This window comes from Gorilla gorilla, chromosome 2 (assembly GCF_029281585.2).
Source record: "Gorilla gorilla gorilla isolate KB3781 chromosome 2, NHGRI_mGorGor1-v2.1_pri, whole genome shotgun sequence".
Lineage (NCBI taxonomy): Eukaryota > Metazoa > Chordata > Mammalia > Primates > Hominidae > Gorilla > Gorilla gorilla.
The window spans coordinates 133,506,642-133,512,538 of NC_086017.1; the positions used below are offsets into that span (position 1 = coordinate 133,506,642).

At 41.3% G+C, this 5,897-nt stretch overlaps 1 pseudogene; it reads left to right on the forward strand.

Annotated features, from left to right (window-relative positions):
• The first annotated feature begins 2,498 nt into the window (after positions 1 to 2,498).
• On the forward strand, positions 2,499 to 4,823 carry LOC101145899 (eukaryotic translation initiation factor 4B-like; annotated as a pseudogene).
• Positions 4,824 to 5,897: the final 1,074 nt, after the last annotated feature.

Consider the following 5,897-nt stretch of genomic DNA (forward strand, 5'->3'; position numbering starts at 1 on the left):
AGGTTGAGCAAGGCTGCAGTGAGCTGTGATTGCACCACTCTACTCCAGCCTGGGCAACAGAGTGAGACACCGTCTCTAAAAATAAATAAATAAATTACAGTTCGCAGTGGCTTATGCCTGTAATCCCAGCACTTTGGGAGGCAAGGTGGGTGGATCACTTGAGGTCAGGAGTTCGAGACCAGCCTGGTCAACATGGTGAAACCCCATCTCTATGAAAAATACAAAAAATTCCCGGGCGTAGTGGTGTCTGTAATCTCAGCTACTCAGGAGGCTGAGGCAGGAGAATCGCTTGAACCTGGGAGGCGGAGGTTGCAATGAGCCAAGATCACACCATTGCACTCCAGCCTGGGTGACAGAGCAAGACTCTGTCTCAAATAAAATAAAATAAAATAAAATAAATAAAATAAAATAAAATAAAATAATTAAAAAATAAATTACAGAATTAAGTAATTAAAATTGCAATAAATATTTAAAAAGAGGTAGAGAGTGATATAAAATGTACTGCTTAACTGAGTCTGAGAAGTCAGGATAGGCTTTTCTGAGGAATATGTCAAACAGAAATAAGATTTTTTGGTTTTAAAATATAAGAAGGTAGAAGAAAAATGTTTAAGGTGAAATAAACCTATGTTTCCAAGTGGGATGAATTAGCTAGTGACAGAGTGTGTTCCCACCTAAAATAAGCAGAAAATTAGAACAAAATAGAGGAGGCATCTATTTTAAGGCAGAAAAGGGCTTCTGAGTTAGCAATAACTGAAGGAGCCAAAACTCCAGAGAGGGAGAATCACAGCTAGGGAGAGCTGAGTTCTGCAGCCACTGTGCCCAGGGGTCATCTGCTGATTCTGTGCTTGGGAAGGAGACTGATAACCCCAGGCCTTGCACCCAAGGAAGACCACTGCTGGGAGGCAGAGGCCAGGAGGGATATGGGAGGAGATTTGGAAGGTCTCCACAGAACATCTGTTAAATTACAGGGGTGCATGAGGCTGGAGTCTAAAAAGAGAAGCAGAAAACCTCTGAAGCGGAACAGAGCCTTTGGCAGTCTTGTAAAGACAAAGATTAGAATCCTTGGCCCACCAGGTGGAAGAGCATGGAGAATACACTAGGATTTCTGCTGAAAATCCTGAAGAAGCAGGAGTAAAATCAATGCAGGCTGAGCCTTACCAAGGACGCAACTCAGCCTCAACTCACCACAGTGCATAGAGGATTCAGGGTTAGATTTAATTAATTCTAAATTAGAATTAGATACAAGTCACCAATTAGAAGCAAGATGCTTTATAAAATTAATATAATTTTTATTGTATGTGGAGAAAATAAATGAGCAAGTACATCAAAGAGTATTTCAGATTCAAAAAGAGTGATGAGAAGAATTTGTCCTAGCAGACATTTAATGTACTGGTAACAAATTTGAAACACTTGGTGTACAGGAATATCAATAATGAGAATATTTAAAAGACCCACACTTTGCACTACACTCTGAAAAAAAAAATCCAGGTAGATTGGGAGTTAAATACATTTTAAAAAACCCAAATACACATATATAAAAGACTAGCACTAGGGGAAATCACTTTTTGACTGTCGATGGAATATAAATGAAAAAAAGATGGACAGGTTCATTACTTAGATAGCTTTACCTTTGGTGGAATGAATACCAATAAAGCTGAAATTTAAAAATTCAGAAGACTGGAGAAAAAGTTTGCAAATGAAGACAAAGTTCAATAACTAAAAAGTATAAAGAGTGCATACAAATAGGTAAAAGTACCAACTGTCTATTAAACAAATGATTAAAAAACAGTTCATACAACAAGAAACACTGTCAGTAAATCATAATTTTAAAACTATTCAGTCAACCTTGTTGGTAAAATAACTGCAAATTAAACCTACGGTGAAGTTTCATTTTGTGCCTTAAAAAAATTTAGAAAAACTTTTAAAAAGTTGTAAAAGCCAAAGCCTGCAAGGCTTTGGGAAGCAGATATGCTCATGCATTAATGAAAGCAGTGTAAATTGATTCAGTCTTCCTGAAGGGCAAAATGGTACTTTATTGAAAGAATCATAAATATGCCTAACCCCTGACCAAGTAATAGAATTTATCCTGAGGAAATGATGTTTAATAAAAAGTATATGTATATATAATGTTTATTTTATGATGGCAAACATTGGAATAAAGCTAAGAGCCCAACAATACAGATATATAGAAAGAAGCTAACTATGGCATATCAAAATGATATACTCTAGTGATATACTAAAAATGATGAATATAAAGGTGCTATAGGAAATAGAAAATATTTGGATAAATCATGTTACATAAAAGGAAGAATACCAAATTGAACATACACACCCATTATGACTATAACAGAACCATGAATATACATAAGCAAAGTGAGAAAAGGACACACCTAGGAAATGTTTCTAGCTGGGTTAAGATCAACAGACTTGCAGTGAATTATTCTGTCAAGTTGTTAAGACATTAGATTTCCCTTTGCGTTCTCTTTCCCTCTCCCAACATGGCTGCCTCAGCGAAAAAGAAGAATAAGAAGGGGAAGACTATCTCCCTAACAGACTTTCTGGCTGAGGATGGCGGACCGGTGGAGGAAGTAGCTATGTATCCAAACCAGTCAGCTGGGTTGATGAAACGGATGACCTGGAAGGAGATGTTTCAACTTGGCACAGTAACGATGACGATGTGTATAGGGCGCCCCCAGTTGACCGTTCCATCCTTCCCACTGCTCCACGGGCTGCTAGGGAACCCATTATCGACCGGAGCGGTCTTCCCAAATCGCCACCCTACACTGCTTTTCTAGGGAACCTACCCTAAGACGTGACAGAAGAGTCAATTAAGGAATTATTTAGAGGATTAAATATCAGTGCAGTGCGTTTACCACGTGAACCCAGCAATCCAGAGAGGTTGAAAGGTTTTGGTTATGCTGAATTTGACGACGTGGATTCCCTGTTCAGTGCCCTGAGTCTCAATAAAGAATCTCTAGGTAACAGGAGAATTCAAGTGGACGTTGCTGATCAAGCACAGGATAAAGACAGGGACGATCGTTCTTTTGGCCATGAGAGAAATCGGGATTTTGACAAAACAAATACAGACTGGAGGGCTCGTCCTGTCACAGACAGCTTGGATGACTACTCGCCTAGAAGAGGTGATGATTGCTTTGGAGACAAGTATCAAGATCGTTATGATTCAGACCGGTATCGCGATGGGTATCGGGAGGGGTATCGGGATGGCCCACGCTGGGATATGGATCGATATGGCGGCCAGGATTGCTATGATGACCCACGCAGCAGACACTATGATAGAGACTATGATTCCCAGATAGGCAATGGCAGAAGAGCATTTGGTAGTGGGTACCGCAGGGATAATGACTACAGAGGAGGCAGGGACGGCTCTGAAGACCGATACAACAGACGGGATGATCGGTCATGGAGCTCCAGAGATGATTACACTTGGGATGATTATAGGTGTGATGATAGAGGTCCCCGCAAAGACCCAAACTGAATCTAAAGCTTTGGAGTACTCCCAAGGAAGATGATTCCTCTGTTAGTACCTCCCAGTCCAGTCGAGCTGCTTCTATCTTTGGAGGGGCAAAGCCCGTTGACACAGCTGCCAGAGAAAGAGAAGTAGAAGAAATGCTACAGAACAAGAGAAGTTGCAGCGTCAGCTGGATGAGCCATAACTAGAACGACGACCTCGGGAGAGACACCCAAGCTGGCAAAGTGAAGAAACTCAAGAATGGAACGGTCGCGGACAGGAAGTGAGTCATCGCAGACTGAGACCTCCGCCACATCCAGCAGAAATGCACGAAGGAAAGAGTGAGAAGTCTCTAGAAAATGAAACACTCAATAAGGAGGAAGATTGTCACTCTCTAACTTCTAAACGTCTCAAACCTGATCCTACCAGACCCAAAGGTAATGCCAGCCCCTCCACCAAAGGAGAATGCTTCGGTGAAGTGAAGTTCTAACCCTCCTGCTCCATCTCAGAGCTCAGACACAGAGCAGCAATCCCCTACAAGTGGTGGGGGAAAAGTAGCTCCAGCTCGATCATCTGAGGAAGGACCAGCAAAGAAAGATGAAAATAAAGTGGATGGGATGAAAGTCCCAAAAGGTCAAATTGGGAACTCTAGCTGTGGTCCAGGAGATGGAGGGAACAAAGACCACTGAAAGGAGTCAGATAGGAAATATGGCAAAAAGGATCAAGACTCCAGATCTGCACCTGAGCCAAAGAAACCTGAGGAAAATCCAGCTTCCAAGTTCAGTTCTGCAAGCAAGTATGCTGCTGTCTCCGTTTCTGGTGAAGATGAAAACAAGGGAGAAGATTACGCCGAGTGGACCTAGACATCCTGTGCTTTCTCCTAGTTTCTCTCCACCCTGGAACGTTCGAGAGCAAATCAAACTTCTATCCAGACAAGACAAAATAAAACTTACCATCTCCTGGAGACTTTTCTTACCTTTCTTTTTTTTTTTTTTAAGTGAAATTATTTTGCATGCTGCTGCAGCCTTTAAAGTATTGAAGTAACTGGAGAATCGCCAATATAGCCAGAGAGAAAGAGACTACAGCTTTTTAGTGGAAAAGTTGTGGTGCGTTATGTCACCATGCAGTTGCCAGAGTGATTAATACCTAGGAGCCTCCATTTAGTGGAAATGGTAATGACAGTGAGATAAGGTCTGGAATCTGGTTGGACAGTAGGGGAAGGAAGTATAAGAAAAAGTGTGAGATTTCTACCTTTTATTTTTTTATCCTATTGTGGCATATATGAATTCTCAAACATCTAAATAAATTTTTCACTCTTGGAAAGGTAGATTTAGCCTCAAGTTGTTTTAGTCTTCAGGAGGCTCCCAGCCCCTCCTGTTATTTAATTCTGAGTTTTAGGGGCCAGCCTAGAGGGAATTCTTTCATTCTTTTTTTTTTTTTTTTTTTACCCTCCAAGGGGGTAGTTCGGAGTGAGTCTATAGGCCATAAAGAATAGGACTGCATTGGACCAAGATAAATGGGAAAATTGTGGTTTGAAAAGAAGCTTTTGGGAGGTAATGGGTCATTTTGTATCAGGTAATAGGGGAAAATTGTGCGACCTCCAGCAAACACAAGAATGGTTATTTCCCGGAGCCAGAAGCACTTGGGGGTCATGATAATTCCCAATGTTTGTGTGTCCTGGTTTTACCCTTTTTAAACACTGTCCTTTTTGAAAGTTCGAATATATCCACATTCTGTTGAAACCTTGAAACTTTAAAAATTTAGACTCTTGTCGTCATCTTAAGCTCTTCATGCTACTCTTAACCTCCCAAAAAGCAGTCTCTAAGTCACATAGATGATCTCTTGGGCATTTTCTCTCAGCCATGGAGAGGTGTGAAAGGCAGAATCGCTGCTTTTCTCAAGCAAATCGGTTTCTTGATGTCTTTTGGTTCTCACTCCTTGCCTACTCCTAATGGTTTGACCCCTTTTATAGATCAGGGTGCTCTAGGGTAATGGATGATCTTGGGTGGTGAATAAAGGTGGGTAAATAGGGACAGGGACAGTTAAATTGGGAGCCTTTCTCACAACCTTGATGGTTTTTTTCCCCCCAAGTTTCCTTCTCCACTGAAATGACATACCAATGGTTGTTGGATTTATGAGGTGGCCAGGCCAATGGGTTGTTTTTTCTTTTTCTTTTCTTTTTTTTAAGTCTCCCTTGAGAGAATAAATGATAATGGAGAGAACTATTTAACAAGGTCCTGGTTTCTCTTGCAACACAGTAGCTAAACTTGCCTGCTTTTGTGTGCGTTTTTGTAGGGATCAGCTTGGTAGACAGTATTAGCAGAGAACCTTGATCTTGGTTTGCAAGCACTTCTCCTGTCAGTCCTAGATTAGGCCCTGCTCAGCCATGCAGGGGTGTTGGTTTATGCGTGCTGCAGCAGTGGGCATA